Raw genomic sequence first — 25,941 nt, 5'->3', positions numbered from 1 at the left:
GCATGTGGTATGTTTAAAACTACATGGGAAGTGATTCTTCCTGTCTTCATGAGTATGGTGTATGACTCTTTGAAATAATTTAGATACAAGTAACAAAGATTTATTTTACTTGATTCATTTACCTATTTGTATACTCAATAATATTATATTTGCATTTTTGATATCTCACTAGATGTGTTATTATTGACTAATCTGAAATTTCAGCTATACATTTTTAGATTATTTAGATGATAAAATTAGGCACAGTTCGGGATAATACCTCCATGGCAGTATTTTTACAACATAGTATAATGCTGCTATTAGCAACAAGTACTGCATAATAATATGCTTATATATATAATGACAAAGTATAAAAAGCAAGTCCGTACTATATGAAGTCACACTTTATCCCTGTTCTTTAATTTTTATTTTAATGCAAAGAGACTATCAAAGAATTTAAAACAATTTCAAAGTTTTTTTAAGACAATGCCAATGTTAACATTTTGTATATAAGTGGTTATTTTTGTTATAAGTAATAATGAATATGTACAGAAATATTAGACCACTATGATTTTGTATTTGTCATAATTTAATAGGCTTTTTAGTTACACAATTATATTAATACCTTGTAATTATAAAATATCAATACACAAATATGACACATATTTGCATCTGAAACTGGAAACAACTATATAAAAAATGTGATGCATGTTCTGGTTGATGCAAATATTTATAAACATATAACACAAAAACATTTTTGAAAGGCCTACTTTTTCCACTCAACAATATAAGATGGCATTTAGTCATTGTAAGTGCTTTTGTACAATGTAATTTACTTATTTATTCAACAAACATTTATTAAGCACTTCTGAAAAACTGGCCTAGGTATAGGGGGTGCGCTTGTATATAAAACAGTAGACTATGTGTCTCCATTCATGGATCTTATGTTATAATGAGAAGAAACATAGGATACAAATAAGTATGTAAAGTATCATGTGATGATAAGTGTTGGGAAGAAAAATAAAGTCATGAAAGATGGATAAAGGTAAGTGGAATGTGTGATTACATATAGTGTGGTCTCAGAGGAACAATTATATAAGGCACAGTTGAGCAGAGACTTGAGTGAAGTAGGAGGAGGTGAATAAAGCATACAATGGGCAAGAGCATTCCAGGAATAGGCAGTTTTTAGTGCTAAGGATCTCAGAGTGCCTTAACTGTTCGCATAGCAAGTGTTACTGAAACACCAGGTAAAGTCTAGGTCCTGTTGCTTACCACAAAGAAAGCCAATCACTAAAACAAATATTTCCAAGGAAGAAGGCTTCATTTGGGTCCCTCAGCTGAGAAATTGGGAAATCAGTCTCAAATCCATCTCCTCAACCTACTAAATGTAGGCGTTTATATAGCAAGGAAGAAACGTAACTATATGTGAAAATATAATGGAGAGGTAAGGAAGGGGAGGTGGTCAATAGGAAGCAGATGGTTGAATAGGCAATCATGATGGGTGAAGAGTCCAGCATCTCATTGTCCAAATGTGGTGATCTGCTAAGTTTCAGTTCCTTGATACTATCTGGGATGACTGATGGTTGGTTTCCTGAGAAAGAAACTCAGATAAAACAAGTTTAAGTTTCTCAAGTTTTAAGACTGGGAGGGTCAATTGTTTTGTGTCTTCAAAAGAAGCCATAAACATCAATTCTATGAGACAATTATGCTGGTTTTACAAGACCAGTATAGCAAGACAAAATGATCCAGTGGAATAAGGGAGGTGATGAGTTCATCAAAATATCACTGGGCTAAATCATGTAGCAATTGATATATCAAAAGGATTTTCAATTTTATTATGAGTGACACTGTAAAGTATTGGAGGCATTGGAGCAGAGGAATGTAATAATCAGAATTTTTTTAAATGAAAGTACTCTGGGTTGAGAGTAGTAGATTAAGAATAAACCTATAAAGAGGCAAGAAGATAGTTAAGAAAACTAATTATGATGCTATTGCAACCGTTTTTGGCAAGTTATGAGTTCCAATTAGGGATCATGGTGATTTGGAACAGAGTGATAGTGGTGAAGAAACTAAAAGTTTTCATATTCTAGGTTTTTAAATTTTCTCAGTGGTAGGGAAGTTTGATGATGAGTTGTAGTGAATAAAGGACAGGGAAGAATGAAAGGTAACTTCCAGGTTGGAGGGCTTGAGAAATTCATATATCTGTTATTCAGCTGCAATTTAATCCCAACTTCATAAGTAGATAAAGTAACTATGTTCATAGAGTTGAAAGACATAAGTCTCGAACTAAAGAGCTTGTAATGTACTCAAGAGATCAAAATACAGCAAAATACCCTCTGTGTGTTTATTCAATTGGATAAAACTGACACAAAAATGTTTTTAATATATATCTATGGGATAAATGTGTGCTCTGATAGAAGTATGTACAGAAATGAAATTAAATAAATAGTGGAGAAATCTACCCTAAATTGCAACAAGAAGGTGGGGTGTATTTGTTTCCTGTTGCCACTGTAGCAAATTACAACAAACTTAATGACTTAAAACAGCACAAACATATTATCTAATAATTCTGGAGATTAGAAGTTCTAGATGAGTTTTACTGCATGACCTTTAGAATGTTAGAAGGCCTACATTTCTCTGAAGGCTTTAGAGAATAATCTATTTCTTTGCCTTTTCTAGCTTCTAGAGGCTGCCTAAATTATTTGGCGCATAGCCTCCTCTTTATTTTGAAATCTAGCAATAGAAAATATTCCAATTTCTATTTGACCCTCCTGATTTTATCTTTCAGTTATAACAATCCTTGGGATTACACTGGGTCCATTAGAGCAATCCAGAATAATCATCCCATCTCACAAGTCTTAATGCAATCATATCTGCTAAGTCCTAAACATGCACTCAGTCCTGAGTCTAGATCTGTAGCTTCAACTCAAGTTGGGGAGGAGCCCCCACCTCTCAGAAGACTAAGAAGGGTGAGATACATGAGCTTATAGGCCAGTACAGGAGCATGGTATACCTCCCTCTGCAGGGCTAGTCCAGGAAGGGTGTAGCCCGCCTGCCAGCCATAGCCTCTGCTTGAGGGACCCTTACAGTCTGGAATACTGCCACCAATGATAGGAGGGAGCTCTCCCAAGGACCAGGAATGGACATGGTGAAAAAGCTACATTCCTTCCCCCAGAACCACAGACCATGACTGCAAATGTGAAAAAATAAAGAGGGCACATGGCTAAGAGCATATTACAGCCAATTACTCATAAGCAACACCTACTAGATTGCAGCCAAACTATAACACCAAAAATATTTTGCCAATAAATCCCCCTGTGAAACCAGGGGTGAGAATTCAGTGACAAATAAAAATCCTGTACAGAGCCTCAGTCCTCTGAAAATATCCAGAAATTCCAACTGATTATACTCAACTTATACCACTGTTAAAGAAACACCTGATGAGAGATAATCAGCACAAGAATTGTGACAACTTAAAAAGCCAGAGTATCCTCATAAATCCAAATGAGTCCACTAGCTCCACAGCCATCGTTATGAACCAGTCTGAAATGACTGAAATGACGGACATAGAAATCAGAATCTGAATGGCAAGGAAGCTCATTGAGAGTCAGAAAAATGTTGAAGCCCAATCCAAAGAACCCAAGAAATCCAGTAAAAGGATCCAAGAGCTGAAAGACAAAAAAGCAAACTAAACTTCTGGAATTGAAAAATTTTCTACAAGAATTTCATAATACAGGCAGAAGCATTAACAGCAGCATAGACCAATCTGAGGTAAGTGTCCCAGAACTTGAAGACTAGTTATTCAAATCAACTCAGTCAGACAAAAATAAAGAAAAAAATTTAAAATATACATAAAAACTTGGAGGAATATAGGATTGTTTAAAGAGATAAAACAAGATTCATTGGCATTTCTGAGAGAGAAGAAGAGATTGTAAGCAACCTGGAAAACATATTTGAGGACATAGTTCATTACAGTTACCCCAGTCTTGCTAGAGATGTTGACATGCAAATTCAAGAAATACAGAGCACCTCAGTGAGATACTATGCAAAATGACAATCTCTAAGACACATAGCCATCAGATTAATGAATGTTGATATGAAAGAAAAAACCTTACAGGCAGCTAGAGAGAAGGGCCAGGTCACTTACAAAGGGAACCCCATCAGGCTAGCAGTGACCTGTCAACAGAAACCTTACAAGCCAGAAGAAATTGGGATCCTATTTTCAGCATCCTTAAAGAAAAGAAGTTCCAATCAAAAATTTCAAACCCTGCCAAAACAAACATAATAAGTGAAGGAGAAATACAATCCTTCTCAAACAACCACATATTAAGGGGATTCATTACTAGTCCAGTCTTATAAGAGGTCCTTGAGAGAGTGCTAAACATGGAAACAAAAGAGCAATAGCTGCTACCACAAAAACACACTTAAGTACAGTAGCCCACAAACACTATAAAACAACTACACAATCAAGTCTACGAAACAACCAGCTAACAACATGGCAGCATCAAAAGCTCTCATATTAACACTAACCCTGAATGTAAAAGGTCTACATGCCATACTTAGAATGCATAGAGTGACAAGCTGGATAAATAGAAAATACCCATTATCTGCTGTCTTCAAGGGACCCATCTCACACATAATGACATCTATAAACAACATAAAAGGATGAAGAAAGATCTACCATGCAAACAGAATACAAATAAGAGAAGGAGTCACAGTTCTTCTGTCAGATAAAACAGATTTTAAATAAATAACCATTAAGTAGGACAAAGTAGGGCATTACCTAATGGTAAACTGTTCAACTGAACAAGAAGACTTTACTAAATATATAATCACCCAATATTAGAGCACCAAGATTTACAAAAGAAGTTTTTCTTGACCTCTGAAAAGATGTAGACAGCTACCCAATAATAATAGGACATGTCAACACTCCACTGACAACACTAGACTGATTGTTGAGGCAGAAAATTAACAAAGAAATTATGGATATAAACTTTACACTAAACCAATTGGACCAAATAGACATCCAGAGAATACCCCACCCATCAACCACAGAATATACATTCTTCTCATGTGCACACAGAAAATATTCTAAGACCCACCACATGCTCAGCATAAAGCAAGTCCCAATAAATTCAAAAACATCAAAGTCATACCAAACACACTCTCAGACTACAGTGCAATAAATATAAAAATTAATAAAAGAAAGATTCCTCAAATATTTTCAAATATGCCTGGGCGAGGTGTCTCACGCCTGTAATCCCAGCACTTTGGGAGGCCAAGGCAGGTGGATCATGAGGTCAGGAGATTGAGACCATCCTGGCTAAATGGGTGAAACCCCGTCTCTACTAAAAATACAAAAAATTAGCTGGGCATGGTGACAGGCTCCTGTAATCCCAGCTACTTGGGAGGCTGAGGTAGGAGAATGGCGTGAACCTGGGAGGCGGAGCTTGCAGTGAGCCAAGATCAAGTCACTGTGCTCCAGCCTGGGCGACAGAGCAAGACTCCATCTCAAAAAAAAAAAAAAAAAAAAATTCCAAATACATAGAATTTAAACAACTTGCTTCTGAGTAACTCTTGGGTGAAGAACAAAATTATTGCTGAAATCAAAAAGTTATTAAGAAGTTAATAAAAATAAAGACACAGCTTACCACATTGGGATGCAGCTGAAGTAGTGTTAATAGAAAAGTTTATAAGACCGAATGCCTTTATCAAAAAATTAGAAAGATGTCAATTAACAATCTAACCTTGAACCTAGAGGAACTAGGAAAAATAAAATAAAATAACCCCCAAGGTACCAGAAAAAGACAAATTTAAAAATCAAATAACTGAATAAAATTGAGATGCAAAAAATGATACAAATATAAATGAAACCAAGAGTTGGTTTTTCAAAAGAGTAAACAACATTAATACATGACTGGCTAGATTAAAGAAAGAGAAGATCCAAATAAGCACAATCAGAAATGACAGAAATGACAAAGATTACATTACAGCCAATCCCACAGAAATACAAAAGATCTTCAGAGACTAATTTGAACACTGCTACACACGCACATTAGACTATCTAAAGGAAATGGACAAATTCCTGGAAACACACATCATCCTGAGATTGAACTTGGAAGACACTGAAAACCTGAAAATAATCAATAATTATTCTGAAACTGAATCAGTAAAAAAGTAAACCCTATAAACCAAAAAAAAAAAAAGAAAAAAAAAGGAAAAAAAAACACCCTGGGCCTGATGGATTCTACCAGACCTACAAAAGAGCTGGTAACAATCCTACTGAAACTATTCCAAAAAATCAAGGAGGAGGAGTTCCTCTCTAACTCACTCTATAAAGCCAGCATTAGTTTGATACCAAAGACTGGCAGAAGCACACACACACAAAAGGAAACTTCAGGCCAATGATTCCCTGATGAATATAGATGCAAAAATTCTGAATGAAATACTAGCTAACCAAATCCAGCAACACATCAAAAAGTTAATTCACCATGATCAAGCAAGCTTCATTGCTAGGCTGCAACATTGGTTTAGTATGTACATTTCAATAAATGTGATCGACCACATAAACAGAATTAAAAGCAAAAACCATGTGATTATCTCAATAGACTTGGTAAAAGCATTTAATAAAATCCAACATTTATTCACTATAAAAACCCTCAAGAAACTAGGATTCAAAAAAAATACATCAAAATAAATAATAAAGTAAAAATATTAGGAGCCATCCATTAGAAATCCACAGCCAACATCATAGTGAATCGGAACTAGAAGTATTCCCTTTGAAAACTGGGACAAGACAAGAATGCCCACTTTCACCACTGCTATTCAACATAGTACTGGAAGTGCTAGCCAGAAAACTCAGGCAGGAGAAAAAAATAACAGGCACCTACTTAGGATAAATTTTCTTCCAGATAGAAGAAAAGTTGAGTGAATCTTTTTCTTTGTGAATAAGTGATTCTGAGGGAGTAGAAAAAATTTCTAGAGAGATACTGTTCACCTGTTCTGATGGGCTAATAGCTCCAGGCATTAATGATGACTTGAAAGACCCATCCCATGTTTATGGATTGCAATACTTGTTATTGGAAAAATGTCCAAAGCAGTGTACAAATTTAATGCAATCCCTTAAAATTCATATGAAACCGCAAAGGACTGCTTAGAATCAAAACAATTTTATAAAGAAGAACAAATCTAGAGGTATCATTCTTTCTAATTTTTAAGCATATTACAAAGCTACAATAATCAAAACAGCATGCTGCTGACAAAGGCAGACATACAGAAAAATGGAACACAATAAGGAGCTCATAAATAAACCCCCAGATCTATGGTCAACTGGTTTTTGACAAGTGTCAAGAACGCAAGTGTCAAGGAAAGGCAGCTTCTTCAACAAATGGTGTTTGGAAAACTGAATATCCACATGCAAATAATAAAATTAGACCCTTATCCTAGACCATCCACAAAAGTCAACTCAAAATGCATTACGCATTTAAATGTAAGGCCTCAGAAACTGTAATGCTACTGGAAGAAAACATAGAAAAAACTTCATTATGGTAATCTTGATCACATGTTCTTGGCTATCACACCAAAAGCAGAGGCAACAAAAGACAAAAATAGACAAGCTGGACTACATCAGACTAAAAAGTAAAGGAAACAATCAACAGAGTGAAAAAGCATCCTATGAAATGGAAGAAAATATTTGTTTGTGAGACATATATCTGGTAAGGTATTAATATCCAAATTACATAAGGGACTTCTACAACTCAACAGCAAAAGAAAAAATCTAATTAAAAATGGGCAAAGGACCTGAGCAGACATTTTTCCAAAAAGACATAAAAATGGTTAACATGTATATGAAAAGTTGCTCAACATTACTAATCATCAGGAAAATGAAAATCAAAACCACAATGACATATTGCCTCACACCTGATAAGACAGCTATTACAAAAACCAAAAAGGTAAGTCTTAAGATAAAGGATGTGGAGAAAACAGAACTCTCATACACTGTTGGAGAGAATATAAATTGGTATAGTCATTATGCAAAACAATATGAAATTTTCTCAAAAAATTAAAAATAGAATTTGTATAGTATATTTGAGTTCTCCAGAGAATCAGAACCAATAGGATATAGATAGACACATAGATAGATACACAGATAGATAGATAGATAGACAGATAGATAGATAGATGAAGATATGTAGATACGTGAGGGGATTTATTATGGGAATAGGCTCACAGGATGATATGGTTTGCCTGTGTCCCCACCTAAATCACATCTTGAATTGTAACTCCCACAATTCCCACATGTCATGGGAGGTACCCAGTGGGAGGTGATTGAATTATGGGGGCGGGTCTTTCCTGTGTTGTTCTTATGATAGTGAATGAGTCTCACGAGATCTGGTGGTTTTAAAAATGGGAGTTTCCTTGTACAAGCTCCTTCTCTTGTCTGCCACCATGTGAAACATGCCTTTCACCTTCTGCCATGATATGTGAGGTCTCCCCAGTCACATAAAACTGTAAGTTCAGTAAACCTCTTTCTTTTGTAACTTGTCCAGTTTCAGGTATGTCTTCATCAGTAGTGTGAAAATGGACAAATACACAGGATTATAGAGGTCAAGTAGACCCAAGACATAACCTCTACAACATGGAAAACCAGGAATGCCTGAACCTCAAGTCCTGCTCTACACACACTGGATGTTATTCAGTCAAAAAAACAAGTAAATACTGTCATATACTACAACACGGATAAATCTTGAGGACATTACAGTAAGTGAAATAAGGCAATCACAGAAGTGCAAATACTGAGTGATTTTATTTATATGCAGTATCTAAATTATTCAAACTTATGGAAGCAGAAGGTAGAATGGTGGTTGCCAAGGACTTGGCAAAGGGAGAAATGGGGAGCTGCTATTCAATATATATAAAGCTTCAGTCATACAGAATGAAATCTTCTAGTGATCTGCTGTACAACATTGTGCTTACGGTTAAGATACTGCAGTTTCTTTAAATATTTGTTAAGAATGTAGATATCATGTTATGTGTGTTTTACCACCATATAAGAAGGCTCATATGCACATACACATGTACACACACACACGACTATTACTTTGTCACTGTTTTAGTAATTTGATTAGTATATGCCTTGTGTGATTTTCTTTGTGTTTGTTTGGTAGATATTGATTATCCTTCTTGAACATATAGTTTTATTGTTTTTCAGGAATTTGAAAAAATGGTCATAATTTCTTTAAATATTCTTTTGTGGCTTATTCCCTTTGACCCTTTCTCAGGAACTCTAATTACATATCAGTTAGATTGCTTGCTAATGCAACACAGGTCAATAGGGACTAGGTTTTTCTCCCACTGGGCTTTTTTTTTTCTTTGCTATCTCAAGTTCAGTAATCTTCTGCAGTTTCTTATCTGCTGTAAGGTAAAAGAAGATTTTTTTCTCTTTGATCTGTTTCATTTTTTATGTCTAGAGGTATTATTTAATTTTTAAATTAAATTTAATCTTTAATTAGACTAATAATTTCTTGTAATACATTAACATAGTTATAATAAATATTCTAATTTATTATTTTTGTCATATTGGGGTTTATTTAATAATTTTTCTGCTGATAATCTCTTATATTTCTCTGCTTCTGTGGAAGTACAATTGTTTTTAATAAGATAATAGATGTCATGAATTTTACAGTTTAAGTACAGTATTTTGTGTATTTCTTTAGAGATTTGTGGACTTTGTTCTGGGAGACAACTAAACTAATGGTTGATAAAACTGATACTTTTAAGGCTTATTTTTAAGCCAATTTTTTTCTGGAGAGGTGAAAATTTGTCTTTATTCTGGGGCTAGCTTACTCCTATTATTAAGGTGTGACCTTTCGGTAATCTGTATTGAATGCTCTGGCTGTTAAAGGGACCCTTAAATCTGAACAGAAAATTTAGTTTCTTCCAGCCCTGTGGAAACTCTTAGGATTACTCCCTTACTATTCCTCGGTCATTTCTAAATATTATGAAACTTAATTCTAGATATGCATGTTTGTATTCTGCTAAAGCCTCAAAATCAACACCGTGGAGATTTATGGTGTGTTTCCTCTGTGTAGCTGCCTTTTCTCCATTGGTCTGTCCCTCAAGTTCCATCTTACTTAGCGTCCCAAAACCCCCATCTTTCTTTCCTCACCTCAGTGAGATAACCTGTTCATCATCCTTGCATACTCAAGAATTGTGGCCACACCATCTTTCCTAGTTTGTTACTGCATAACGCATTTGACTTCTACATATCAGATTGTGTGATTGTGAATTCAGGAGTGCTAGGTGACATAGCTCCCAGTGATTCCTACATCCCAGTTCTAGACCTTGTGTAATTATCTCATCTTGAGTGTGGACTGGGCTCAGTAACTTTCTTCTAACAGAATTTGGCATAAGTGATGGGATTTACTTCTATAATAAATTTGCAAAATGAAGTGACTTTTATCTTGCTGTTATTCTCTCTTAACTTCTCATTTGGTCACTCTGATGAAGCCATATGAAATATTGTAAAATAATCAATAGAGTCCTATATGGCAAAGAATCAAGGGAGGCCTTCAGCAAATGCCATTTGAAGAAGTGAGGCCTCAATTCAACAGCCCTTAAGAAATGAAATTCTACCAACTACCTCTGAGTGAGCTTGGAATGAGATCCTATCCTGATTGAACTTTGAGACAACTCTGTTCCTGGCCTGGATCTTCTGAAGCTTTATGAGAAGTTGAAACCAATCCAGTTGTCCCATAGAACTGATGTTTATGGTTTCTTTCAATGACACATAAAAATTGATCCTCCCGGTATTAAAAGTTGAGGAACTTACATTTGTTTTATATGAGTTCCTTTCTTAAGACACCAACCATAATGCATTCCATATAGTATCAAGGAACTGAAGCTTACCAGATCACTACATTTGGACAATGAGATGCCAGACTCCTCACCCATCATGATTACCTATCCTACCACCTGCTTTCTGTTGACCAGCTACTCTTCCTTACCCCTCCCTAATTCCTGTTTTTCCACACATAGCTAGGTTTCTTCCCTAGTTTATAAACGCCTGATTTTAGTCAGTTGAAGAGAAGACTTGAGACTGATCTCCCATCTCCTCAACTGCAGCACCCAAATAAAACTTCTTGGCAATACTTGTTGTCTCAGTGATTGGCTTTCTGTGTGTCAAGCAGCAGGATGTAGGCTTAACCCCTGGTATTTCAGAAAGAGAACCTTGAAATGACAGACCCAGCTATACTGTTTCTGAATTCCTCAGCACAGAAACTGTGAGATAATAAATATTTGCTATTTTAAGCTGCTAAGATTTAGACTGATATATTATGTAATATCAGAAAACTAATAGAAACTATATCTTTGTTCCTTGGAATGTGGAATTAATTTTTCTGATTTTAGTGTTTTCATTTAGTGTTTATAATTTTGGAGAAGGCAGTGAATATGAATATCAATTTTACATCTGCTTTACCCAGAAGTAATGTCTTTTTAAAATTTAAAGTAGAACATAATTATTTGCATGTGGATAATATACATTTTCTTTAACAAATCATACTTAAATGTCATGGTATAATGAAATCTACACCAAAAATTTCTGAACTTAATTTTATCTGTAATGACTTAAAATATCAATAGATACTCTATCAATGTTTAGCATACCTGATATGCAATAACTTTTCTATAGAAAAACCTATGTTCTATACAAGTATATGTAAAACATGTAATTGAACAGATCATTAACAAAAGATCATCCTGTAGAAGCAGGAATGTTTCCTTTGAAGTGTGTTTATTTGATTGAAATAATAAATCCTGCGAAATATCTTTTTGCAAAATTACTGTGTTAAACACTATTTTGACCTTTATCCTTTCACTAGGATGAAGAGAAATGTGTACCTTAGGAAAAGACTTTAATTACAAATGCTTTTAAAAAATTCTTATAACGATTTAAAAACTGGCTTTTGCCTTGTTTAGATTACCAACTGATTTATTTTTATATTTGGGGGACACATAATTCTTTTAACATTAACAAAGATTAAGCAGATAAAGTATTTTTCAGAATTATCTATTTTGTCTAAATGTTTCTTTTTTAATTCCACAGAGTTTTTTTTTTCTGAAATGATCTTTGACAATATAGAAAACAGGAAGAAATGACACTTAAAGAATTGGAAATATTCAAATATTTGATGAGATTAATATTTTATTAACTGGAAAGTGTTTAATGCTAGATAACATGTTTAAATATTCTTTTTGTTAAATTTACAATGTGTATATTAAACCCATTTCCTTTGCAGAGAAGTGGCTAAAACTGGTAATCAGAAGGAGGTTATTAAGATTTATTTGTGGGCATTAAGGAATTAAAAGGCACTATGAATATAGTAAATGCTTTTAAATTTTGCTTCAAGCATATAGTTTATCAAGTCTTTTTTATTAAAAAGTAGATTTCCTGTTGGATATAGAATCTCACAGTTCTCATCCAGACTCTTGGAAGCATTTTAGTTTTAATAAACAAAGAAAAAGAATTCCAATCAAGGATTTTTATTGCATTTAATTAAACTTCTTTAATAAAAGTTAAAGATACCAATATTGTGCATAAGCAATATTAAAACTCACTAAGGCCCAAACATACATAAAAAATGAAATAATCATGTTGAAACAAATTACAGATGTGCAATTTAAATAAGGATATAGGGAATCTTTGAAAAGCTTATAAATTTTAACATTTGTTTGCTATTTATACATTTATTCTACTTATAAATGTAAAAGGCAATTTTACACAGAATCTCTATTATATAGAGATAATTGTGTTCAAGTATGACTAAGGTAACTGCATGCATTCTGTCATATAAAGTAGATTTTAAAAGACCATCAGTTTACGGTGAATAATACCTATTTTTACAAGACATAATAGTCTTATAAAAAATGATTTATGAAGTTTTATGAAGATTTTAATTTATTTTTTCTTCCAAAATTCACATTTTTTTTGTAACACATAGACTTACATAGAAACCACTCTTGAACTTTTAGTATTAGGATTATGACAGAGAGAGTTAAAGTGTTCACAGGTGCTCACAGTGACCAAACCTGGAACAATTTGCAAAATAAAATGAATAAAACAATGGATTAGATCACATAGAATAAAATAAGTATCCACAAATCCATAATGGTATAAATAAATCATATGAATGATTTAATACATATATCAATGAGGAATCTTGGAGAACTCCTCTTAAAATTAGAATTCCAATTAATAAAGTTAAACACAAAAAGTGCACAAATATATGAAGGAAACAAAAAATCACTATGGAATATATCACAATAATAATAGCTTTTTTTTCTCATCAGTGTATGAGAAAATTAGTGAGTGGAAGTATTATGTAAAATAGAATAATTACTTTGTCTCAACATAGCTCAATAAAAAATAATTAGTAATTACAAAGAAAAAAATCTTTATTCTCAGAAAATGTGGGTATCATTACTGATTTATATCAAGATAGTCATGGTTAAAATTAATTAATGATAATGCCAATTAAGGCAAATTGATTTATAGTGTTATTCAGGTCTTCTATATTGTTTCTGATTTTCTATATACTTGTTCTACTGATTACTGGAAGGACATTAGAGTTTATAATTACAATTGTCGATTTGCCTTTCTACTTTCAGTTCTATCAGTTTTTGCTTCATGTATTTGAAATCTTTGTTACTGGATGCAAAGTTACTTATATAATTGTTATACCTCTTTAATGATATACTATTTATCATGATGAAATAATCTTCTTTAGCTTTTAATAATATTATTTGACTTAAATCTATTTCTTTCTAGTATTCATATTGCCATTTCACCTTACTTTAGAGTTAGCATTGTATATCTTTTACATTTTTTAAGCCTATTTGTGTCTTTATCTATAAACAGTGATTCTTTCAGGCAGTATATTGTCAGAGCTTGCTATTTTATACAATTTGACAGTATCTTCTTTTTAATTGAAGTGTTTATACTATCTCAACTTAATTTGATTTTTAATATAGTTATCATTTGGCTATTTGTTTCCTATTTGTCCCCATGGGTTCTTTGTTTACTTTCTCTTATTTTTTTCACTTTTAAGGATTGATTGAATATTTATTTTATAATTCCACTTATTTTATTTATTTCCTTGTTAGCTATAATTCCTTGGTTTTTTATTTCACTGATTTCTATACAGTTCATAGTATCTGTACAGCTGATGGTGGTTTTTATAGTTATAATATCTGTAAAGAACTGTGAAGGGTTTGAGATGTTTACCCTACTGGCAAACTAACGATTTCACTTGTCATGGTTTTATGGATGCTGGAGGAAGACAAGAGATCCCTGGGCCAGAGACAAAAGGCCAGAGACAGCAAGCAGCATAACTTTATGTTTTCATAGTTTCCTTTTGCTGCCAAAGTCCCACAAAGTAATGCACAGAAATCCAGGTATACATAGAATGTGAAGTATGCATGCATTATAGCTGAGAAATACCAAACTTAGGGAACCTAAATCTTTTATAATGTGCTATGAGTAACCTTGCTGAGCTTTCCTGCAGAGGGAAACTATATTTTAATAAACAGTAAAAACCAAAACAAAACAAAACAAAACAAAAAAAAAACCCTTCATTTGCCAGTGGATAAAGACATAATCTACATTTTCCAGGACTGTTGATTATACAAATATCCTCGGAAAGTTATTCCAGAAGAAAGACATCAGTCCCTTTGCTCACAAGACATGCAAGACCTGAGAGTCTACTTCCATTTCTATCTTCTTGGTCTTTCTGTTATTGTTTTTATACATTTCACTTTTACTTAAGCAATAAACCTTATAGTATATTGAGTTTAAATAGCCATTAATCTTTTCAAGTAATTTAAATTATATGAACAAAAATTGTGTATATTTACTCATATAGTTACAACTTACTGGCCTTTTAATTCCTTATGTTGATCAATATTTTTCTTGAGTATTATTTAACGTGTCCCAGGAGGACTTTTAACACCTTTTGCAGTAAGGGTCTGATGGTGATAAACTCTTTTCAGCTTTTTTATGTCTGAAATAGACTATTTACTTTGTTCTTGAAATATGTATAGAATTCTAGGTGGATAGTAATTTTTTTTCAGTATTTTAAAAGTGTCACTCCATTGAATTCTTGCTTGCATAGTTTCTGAAGAAAAATACGACATTCTAATCTTTTTTCTATCTGTAACATGTTTGTTCATCTGGCTGCTTTAACTACCTTTTTCTTTATTACTTGTTTTGAATAATTAGATTATTCTTTGCCTTGGTGTAGTTTTATTCATGTTTCTTATGCTTAGCATTTGTTCATTTTCTTAGATCAGCAGTTTATAGGGTTCATTACTTTCGAAAAAATATTTTTTTCAATTATTTTGTCAATTTCTATCTCGTTTCCTGAGGACTTGTCAATTACACAACTATTAAGCTGCTGAACTTGTCTTCACATATTACTGATTCTTTTTCTTTTTTCTCTCTGTGTTTTACTTTGGAGAGTTTCAATTTTGATGTCTTTATGTTTACTAATTTCTTCTTTTAAAATATTGAGTGTGCCATTTATCCTATCCAGTCAATTTTTCATCTTGTGGATTAGTTTTTAGCTCTAGAAGTTTTGTTTCTTATTGTATATTTTACATCTGTATTTTACTTCTTTAATATATGGAATTCAGCTATCATAAATCTTTTAATGTACTGATGTGCTAATTCTAATATATGTGCCATTCTAAGCCAATTTCAATTGAATGATATTTCTATTAGTTATGAGTTGTATTTTCTACTTCTCTGCATCCTTGATAATTTTAACTGGATGCCAGACACTGAATTTTACCTGGAGGGCTGCTGGATATTTTTGTTTCTCTATAAATATTCTTGAGTTTTGTTTGGGGATAGAATGACTTACTTGACCAGAGTTTGGTTTTGTTAGGTGTGCCTGGAACAGTATTCCTTGTAAAGTCAATTATTTTCCACATTTGAAGCAGTACCCTTCTTTGCACTTGATCACATTCTCTGAGAATCATGTTGTCCTGTTGGCCTGAAGTTAACAGACACTGATCCCATCTCTGTGTGGGAGATGAGCATGGTTAACTTTAAAACTTTTCAATAGCTTTCCCTGACTTCTTTTAGATTTTGAATACTCACAAACTAATTATACTCAGCTAAATACTAAAGGGAGCCCTTTTCAAATCTCCAGAGTTCTTTTTCCATGTAGCTCTGTCTTTGCCAGTACTCTCTTTTACATTTCTGCTAACATAGTTTTTTATTTTTGCCTCCTCCACTTAGAGAGTCTGCTTTGCTCTTTCCTAGTTTTCTCTCATGCTTCACTGTCACAAACCATTCTCAAGGAACTGGTTGGGGCAATAACAGGGTTTTCCCTCTCAAAATAATTCAGGAGTGGGATCAAGACGGCCAACTAGAAGCATCAGTGTTTGGAGGCTCCCATCGAAAAAAAAACAAAACAAAAAACATAATAAGCATGTGAATCCTTCACCAGCAACCAAGATATCCAGGTTCTCTCATCAGAACTGACTAGGAGGCTGGCATGACCCACTGAGAGAAGGAAGAACAGTGTGGTGAAGCAGCCTACCTGAGAGCACACAGGGCAGGGAATCCCCCTCCCCCAGCCAAGAGAGGTGGTGAGTGAGGATGCTACCCAGCCCGGGAAACCATACTTTTTCCATGGAACCGTGCAACCCACCTATCAGAAGATCCCACTCACGAGCCCATGCCACAGGAACCTAGCGTCCCAACCCCAGAATGCACAGACTTAACAGCCTCTCAGCTGGAATCCGCTTAAGCCTACTGAACTCCCAGGGATAGGGACGACCAGCACTGCAGCTGCAGCTGCCTGTTGTCTAAGCCATTTGAGCTCCTGGTTGTGGGTAGCAGCCAGCACAGGGACTTGCAATGGCCTAACATGCTAACCTCCCTGGGCAGGGGAAGGGTGGCACCCATCTCTATAGCCCCAGGCTATGCTTTTCCCCTGCTGGAGTCAGAAAAGCTCAATAGCTTGGTCCCAAGACTTGTGTCCCACAGCCCAACACACCAGCTGTGGAAGTCTGTGGCCAGAGTGCCCCTTCAGGCCTGACCCTGACCCATCCATCCTCACTGGGAGGGGCCTCCTTTCAGGAACTCCAATAACTCCAGCCAGAGGCTCAGGGACAGAACCCAGATCCCCCTGGGCCTGACGACCATAGTTCCAAGGAATCTAGGCAGCCCAGATGAGTGTATTTTCCCCCAGTGAGTCACACCCCCTACACCAAGGGACAAAGTACTTCATTAAATGGGTCCTGCTCCCCATGCCACCCAAATGGGTGAGACCCTCCAACAGGGGTTGTCAGACATCCTATACAGGAACAATCCTACTGGCATCAGGCTGGTGCTCTTCAAGGTCAGAGGTCCCAGAGAAAGGAGCAGACACCCACCTTTGCTGCTCTCCAGCCTCCTTGAGTGACATCTCCAGGTGTGGGAGTGAATCAGATGAATAGGACATGAAGTGAAACCCCAGCAAACTGCAGCAGCCCTACAGAAGTGGGATGTGACCACTGAAAGAAAAACAAACAAGTAGAAGGCAATAATGGCATCAACAACAACAACAAAAAGGCCCCCAAAAAAACCTCATCCAAGGGGCAGCAGCTTCAAAGACCCAAACTAGACAAAGTCACTAAGATGAGAAGGAATCAATGAAAAAAATGCTGAAAACACAAAAGTCCAGAATGCCTCTTATCCTCCACATCATCACAATGTCTCTCCATCAAAGACACAGAACTGGATGGAAGATCAGATGGACAAATTGGCAAAAGTAGGCTTCAGAAGATGGGAAAAAAGAAACTACACTGAGCAAAAGGAACATGTTCTAACTCAATGCAAAGAAGCTAAGAACCTTGATAAAAGGTTAGAGGAATTGTTAACTAGAATAACCAGTTTAGAGGGGAACACAAATGACCTGATGGAGCTGAAAAACATAGTACAAGAACTTCGTGAACCATACACAAGTATCAACAGCCAAATTAACCAAACAGAATAAAGGATATCAGAGTTTGGAGACCACCTTGCTGAAATAAGGCATGCAGACAAGAATAGAGAAAAAAGAATGAAAAGGAATGAAGAAAGCCTTCAAGAAATAGGGGACTTCATATAAAAGACCAAACCTACGATTGATTGGAGTACCAGGAGACGGGAAGAATGGAAACAAGCTGGAAAACACACTTCAGGATATTATCTAGGAGAACTTCCCCAACCTAGCAAGACAGGCCAACATGCAAATTCAGGAAATACAGAGAACACCATTAAGATACTCCATGAGAATCAACTCCAAGGCATAATTATCAGATTCTCCAAGGTCAAAATGAAAGACAACTGTTAAGGACAGCCAGAGAGAAAGGCCAAGTCAGCTAATAATGGAAGCCCATCAAACTAAGAATGGATCATTCAGCAGAAACTCTACAAGCCAGATGAGAATGGGGGCCAAAATTCAACATTCTTAAAGAAAAGAATTTTCAATCCAGAATTTCATATCTAGCCAAACTAAGCTTCATAATTGAAGGAGAAATAAAATCCTTTCCAGACAAGCAAATGCTGAGGGATCTTGTTACCACCAGGCCCACCCTGCAAGAGCTCCTAAAAGAAGCACTAAACATGGAAAGAGAAACCTTGTACGAACCACTGCAAAAACACACCAAAATATAAAGACCAATGACACTATGAAGGAAATGCATCAACAAATGCAAAATAACCAGACAGCATCATGATGACAGGATCAAATTCACAGATAAGAATACTAAACTTAAATTAAATGGGCTTAATGCCCCAAATAAAAAACACAGACTGGAAAATTGGATAAAGAGTCAAGACCCATCAGTGTGCTGTATTCAGGAGACTCTTCTCATGTACAAAGACACACATAGGCTCAAAATAAAGGGATGGATGAAAATTTACCAAGAAAATGGAAAGCAAAAAGAATCAGTGGTTGTAATCCTAGGCTCTGACAAAACAGACTTTAAACCAACAAAGATCTAAAACAACAAAGAAGGACATTACATAATGGTAAAGGGAATAATTCAACAAGAAGAGCTAACTATTCTAAATATATATGTACCCAATACAGGAGCAACCAGATTCACAAAACAAGTTCTTAGAGACCTACAAAGAGATTTAGACTCTCATACAATAATAGTGGGAGAGTTTAACACCTCACTGTCAGTATTAGACAGATAAACAAGACAGAAAATTAACAAGGACATTCAGGAATTGAACTCAGCTCTGGATCAAGTGGACCTAGTAGACATCTACAGAACTCTCTTCCCCAAATCAAGAGAAGATACATTCTACTTAGTACCACATGGCACTTATTCTAAAATTGACTACATAATTGGAAGTAAAACACTCCTCAGCAAATGCAAAAGAACTGAAATCATAACCAACAGTCTCTCAGACCACAGTGCAATCAAATTAGAACTCAGGAGTAGGAAACTCACTCAAAACTACACAATTATGTGGAAATTGAACAACCTGTTCCTGAATGACTCCTGGGTAAATAAAGAAATTAAGGCAGAAATCAAGAAGTTCTTTGAAACCAACAAGAACAAACAGACAACATACCAGAATCTCTGGGACACGGCTAAAGCAGTGTTAAGAGAAAAATTTCTGCACTAAATGCCCACATCAGAAAACTAGAAAGATATCAAATCAACACGTTAACATCACAATTAAAAGACTTAGAGAGGCAAGAACAAACTAATCCAAAAACTAGCAGAGGACAAGAAATAACTAAGATCAGAGAAGATTTAAGGAGATAAAGACAGGAAAAACCCTTCAAAAATAAATAAATCCAGGAGATCGTTTTCTGAAACTATATATATATATATATATACAGACCACTAGCTAGACAAATAAAGAATTGCTGTCCTTCCCCCACCCAGGGAGCTTAGCATGTTAGGCAGTTGCAAGTCCCAGTGCTGGCTGCTGCCTCTCCCTCAAGGAGCTCAAAAAGCTTAGACAGCAGGCAGCCAGTTTGTGCTGGTCACCCCTCCCCCCGGAAGGTTGGTAGCTTTAAGCAGATTCCAGGTGAGAGGCTATAAGAATCTGCATGTTCTGGGGTTGGGATGCTAGGCCCTGGTGGCATGGGCTCACGAGTGGGATCTGATCCATGGGTTGCATGGTTCCGTGGAAAAAGCAGTTTCCCCAACTTAGTAGCACATTCACTTACCGCCTCCCTTGGCTGAGGGTAGGGGTGTACCCCTTCCTCTTGTGGCTCTCAGATGGGCTGCCACATCACACTCCTCTTCCTTCTCTCCACGGGGCAGCCTTCTAGTCAATTTTGATGAGAGAACCTGGATACCTTGGTTGCTGGTGAAGATTCACATGCTTATTATGGTTTTCTCGATGGGAGCCTCTGAATGCCATGGCTTCTAGTTGGCCATCTTTGACATAATATTCTTTTCTTGTTTGTTGTTTTCACTCTTGTTTGTTCCTGTTTCCCACTATTTTGCTCTTCTTTGCGTTAACATTCACTGTAACGTCTTGGTGTTTTTTAGCAATATCATTAGAAATATTGTTCGGAAATGTACAAAAGCTATTACTTATCCAAATAGATTTCTATTCTATACTTTTGCCTTCATCTTCAAGGATATTATCATAGTTCAAGAACTTGCCATTTATCACCTGAATTATTACAATAGTCTCTCAATCCACTCTTTAATGTACAACAGAAAGCTTTTTTAGCTTTTAGCAACAAAAAAATGACTTTTGCAAAGTGCCCAAAATTATTACTCTAACTCTCTGACATAATCATGTCACCTTTTCCATTTAAAACTTAAGTAGTTTCTCCCCAGCAAGATAGTGTATATGACCCTAAAAAATATAGCTCTAACAAGCTCTTCAATGTTCATATGTTAGTAATCTTCATAGTCCATTCATAATGAAGATTTAATTTTTAGAGAAGTTTCATTTTACCACATACCTGCCCAAATTCTTATCTTCTGCCCACTGCTTGGTTATTTTTTCCTATGCATCATTCAAAACAAATACACTTGGTGAAAAATGTAATTTCATCTGTCAGACATTATGCAGAATAATTTAGTTCTTCTATGCAATTGTATGAGACATTTTCTTACTCTATTACATCCTTTTATAAATTTCAAAATCTAGTACAATATTTAGTTTGTCTACCTCTAATATTGTTGGCTCCTCAAAAGCAGAGAAAATATTATGTTTATTATTGGTCTGATAAAGCCTAGCATACTATCTAAAACTGGAAGCTTTCAATACATGTAGCTTGTTTACATTTTTAAAATTAAATAGTCATTTGCTTATCAAAAGATTTCTAGGTGAGATATTTTACACTAGCAGAATTATTTGGAAGCCAAGATAGCCTAGATTTGCTCCAATCTGTGGCACCATCACCTTACAATAAAGTTTTGGAAGAAAGAAAAAAAAGACAAAATTTGTAAAACTCCAAATAATTACATATATCTATAGCTTTGTAACCAACACATCTGTTTTTCTTATTGATTTTTCCCAAGGCATATAATAATCAAACTCAAAGTCAAGGACAAAGAGATGATACTGAAAGCAGCAAGATAAGAGAATCAACTAGCATATAAAAGAATCCCAATTCACCTGGCAACAATTTCTCAATGGAAACCATACAGGCCATGAGGGAGTTTGTGATTGCTGGGTCAAATGGTATTTGTGGTTCTAGATCCTTGAGGAATCGCCACACTGTCTTCCACAATGGTTGAACTAGTTAACACTCCCACCAACAGTGTAGAAGCGTTCCTATTTTTTTGCATCCTTGCCAACATCTGTTCTTCTATTTTCTAAACAAATTTGTATAGATAAGTATTGTTTTTTTATTTAATATTACATAGAATTTACATGTGAATTCTTCAAGGCTTAAAATTTTCTTTGTGAGAAATTTTTTGTTTACAAATTCAATTCTTCTAAATATAAGTCTATTAAAACTTTCTGTTTCCTTTTGAGTTATATTTGATAACATTTCTCTTTCAAGGCATTTTTCCACTTTAACTTTTTAAGTACTTTGGAGTAAAATTCTAATACTTACACCTGTATTTGTATATACACACACTTTTTTTCTTTCTAATATCTGTGAAATTCATATTTATGTAGTATTTTTCTTTTCTTACCTATACAATATGTAGTGGTGACCCCTTTCTCATTTCCGATATAGATAATTTGTGTTCTCCCTCTTTCTCTCTGAGTCTACCTATAGGTTTATCAATTCTACTGACTTTTGCAAAACATCTTCTTTTTAAGTGTTTTATTCTATTGTCTTCTTTTTTCATTTAATTTATTTTCACTCCTATCTATTCTTTCTTTCTACATATTTTGATAACATTTTTACTTTTTTCTAGCTTCTAATGATTGAAGCCTGTATTCTTTATTTTAAATATTTCTTTCTTTCTTAATATACATCTTTACAGCTATACATTTTCTTCTAGGTATAGCTTTATATGTCCCCTGAAAATTGGTAAATTGTGCTTTCATTATTATTGAACTTCAAATCTTTTTAATATCCATTGTAAATTCTTTAACACATTAGCTGTTTAGAATTAAGTTGTTTTATTTCTGGATATTCACTGCTTTTGGAGATGCTTTATTGATGTTATTTTAATCTGTTTACACTCTGATCATACAGTATATGTGTGAGATTTTAATCTGCTGAAATCTATTTTTTCTTTATGTCAATTTTACAAGAAAATTTAGAATATATGTTATTCAATAAGTATGAAAAAGAATTGAGTTAAAGGAATTGAGTAATATTTCTTCAGTGAAACAATTCCCACCAAGCCTACCCAGAAAAATTGAGTGGTGTCAGTTTAATGGTTTACTATGGTCTATATTTTATGTGGTGATGAAGGTCACTTTCTGCCAGACCAAGAAACTTAACAGTTTTGTGGGACCTCAGAGAGAGGGAGATATGCAGCCTCATTTATAAGTAGTATAAGTAAAATCTAGTGGAGACAATCTTGTTGGGTTAAACTTCTTAATCTCAAAAGAAAAAGAAAAAGAGCAAAGAATGATAGTAATAATATAAAAAAGATCCCTGGTGTGACACAAGTTATCTAAAATATATCCCTATATCACTTATAAAAGTTCCTAAGAGAAGTTAATTATTTGGCCTTAGAAGTTGCTCAACTCCATAAAGACATAAAGGCATACCTATGTTAAAACCTCTTGTTGTACCTCTTAAAAAAAATGAATAAAATAAGTTTTATTCCATTTATTTATTCTATAACAGGAAATGCCTGTTGTAAATAGTTGTACCATTCATTCATCACTGTCAATCTTTTTTGTGATCAAGAATAATCTTTGGAGAACATTTATGATCACAAGAACCACTGTTAGGAAAAAATGCTCAAAAATTTGTAATAGAGAAGAAAAATTACTGTGTGTTCCTTCAGAGTCAGGTAGATATATCTAGCAGGCCCATCGATGATTACCTGATTCTTTATAAGTGTGGATATCTTTGATTTACTCTTTAGTACCGATTAGTGCATTTTACAATGCTGTAAGGATAGATGTTATCTTGTAGAGAACTGATATTTATGCAAATGGATTTACTTGAAGAAAGCAAAGAAAACTAATTTTTTCTTGTAGAGATATTAATAGTTTCTGGGCTTTGTACAGTATAGTAAATTACAAGCTCAAATCTATGGTTTTCTTTTGAATGTGAATTGGAAACCTTACTCAAATATTCTTTCCTTTAACTACTATGTATACTTCCCCCAATTTATCTTCCTTTGAAGCAAATCTACCATCCTGCTTGTTCCCTGATTAGTTAGTTAATAAATTTTTTGGCAAAGTTTATTCTAAAAAAAAAAAAAAGTATGCTATTTGATAAACAACATATAGAGAATCCTAAAACGAACTCAGAAGAAAACAATAGCGAATAGATTTTAGGCAAATGAAAAAATGTTTAATTTTACTAGCTAATAAAGTATCAGAATAAGTTTTACTTCTTGAACATTGTGCTTAAAAGCAAAGCTTTTTAAAAGAAAATACTTCATGTTAATAGTTGCTATTTTGGATGTATTGTTTTAGATATTTATTTTCTTTTATTATTATTATTATTATTATTATTATACTTTAGGCTCTATGGTACATGTGCGCAACGTGCAGGTAAGTTACATATGTATACATGTGCCATGCTGGTGGGCTGTACCCACCAACTCGTCATCTAGCATTAGGTATATCTCCCAATGCTATCCCTCCCCCCTCCCCCCACCCCACAACAGTCCCCGAAGTGTGATGTTCCCCTTCCTGTGTCCATGTGTTCTCATTGTTCAATTCCCACCTATGAGTGAGAAGATGCGGTGTTTGGTTTTTTGTTCTTGCGATAGTTTACTGAGAATGATGATTTCCAATTTCATCCATGTCCCTACAAAGGACATGAACTCATCATTTTTGATGGCTGCATAGTATTCCATGGTGTATATGTGCCACATTTTCTTAATCCAGTCTATCATTGTTGGACATTTGGGTTGGTTCCAAGTCTTTGCTATTGTGAATAATGCTGCAATAAACATACATGTGCATGTGTCTTTATAGCAGCATGATTTATAGTCCTTTGGGTATATACCCAGTAATGGGATGGCTGGGTCAAATGGAATTTCTAGTTCTAGATCCCTGAGGAATCGCCACACTGACTTCCACAAGGGTTGAACTAGTTTACAGTCCCACCAACAGTGTAAAAGTGTTCCTATTTCTCCACATCCTCTCCAGCACCTGTTGTTTCCTGACTTTTTAATGATTGCCATTCTAACTGGTGTGAGATGGTATCTCATTGTGGTTTTGATTTGCATTTCTCTGATGGCCAGTGATGGTGAGCATTTTTTCATGTGTTTTTTGGCTGCATAAATGTCTTCTTTTGAGAAGTGTCTATTCATGTCCTTCGCCCACTTTTTGGTGGGGTTGTTTGTTTTTTTCTTGTAAATTTGTTGGAGTTCATTGTAGATTCTGGATATTAGCCCTTTGTCAGACGAGTAGGTTGCGAAAATTTTCTCCCATTTTGTAGGTTGCCTGTTCACTCTGATGGTAGTTTCCTATGCTGTGCAGAAGCTCTTTAGTTTAATTAGATCCCATTTGTCAATTTTGGCTTTTGTTGCCATTGCTTTTGGTGTTTTAGACATGAAGTCCTTGCCCATGCCTATGTCCTGAATGGTAATGCCTAGGTATTCTTCTAGGGTTTTTATGGTTTTAGGTCTAACATTTAAGTCTTTAATCCATCTTGAATTGATTTTTGTATAAGGTGTAAGGAAGGGATCCAGTTTCAGCTTTCTACATATGGCTAGCCAGTTTTCCCAGCACCATTTATTAAATAGGGAATCCTTTCCCCATTTCTTGTTTTTGTCAGGTTTGTCAAAGATCAGATAGTTGTAGATATGTGGCATTATTTCTGACGGCTCTGTTCTGTTCCATTGATCTATATCTCTGTTTTGGTACCAGTACCATGCTGTTTTGGTTACTGTAGCCTTGTAGTATAGTTTGAAGTCAGGTAGTGTGATGCCTCCAGCTTTGTTCTTTTGGCTTAGGATTGACTTGGCGATGCGGGCTCTTTTTTGGTTCCATATGAGCTTTAAAGTAGTTTTTTCCAATTCTGTGAAGAAAGTCATTGGTAACTTGATAGGGATGGCATTGAATCTGTAAATTAACTTGGGAAGGATGGCCATTTTCATGATATTGATTCTTCCTACCCATGAGCATGGAATGTTCTTCCATTTGTTTGTATCCTCTTTTATTTCATTGAGCAGTGGTTTGTAGTTCTCCTTGAAGAGGTCCTTCACGTCCCTTGTAAGTTGGATTCCTAGGTATTTTATTCTCTTTGAAGCAATTGTGAATGGGAGTTCACTCATGATTTGGCTCTCTGTTTGTCTGTTATTGATGTATAAGAATGCTTGTGATTTTTGTACATTGATTTTGTA

The 25,941-nt window shown here is 34.9% G+C and overlaps 1 long non-coding RNA gene across 1 annotated transcript in view; it reads left to right on the top strand.

Moving 5' to 3' along the window:
• LOC112132317 (uncharacterized) overlaps positions 1-23,825 on the top strand; it is a 141,610-nt gene extending 117,785 nt beyond the window's left edge. The window contains exons 3-4 of the long non-coding RNA XR_008522892.1: positions 8,529-8,739; positions 21,520-23,825. This is a non-coding gene — a long non-coding RNA (uncharacterized LOC112132317). The remainder of the gene's footprint in view (positions 1-8,528; positions 8,740-21,519) is intronic.
• The last annotated feature ends 2,116 nt before the right edge of the window (positions 23,826-25,941 follow it).

This window comes from Pongo abelii, chromosome 11, assembly GCF_028885655.2.
Source record: "Pongo abelii isolate AG06213 chromosome 11, NHGRI_mPonAbe1-v2.0_pri, whole genome shotgun sequence".
Taxonomy (NCBI): domain Eukaryota; kingdom Metazoa; phylum Chordata; class Mammalia; order Primates; family Hominidae; genus Pongo; species Pongo abelii.
This window is presented reverse-complemented; position numbering and strand designations above follow the sequence as displayed.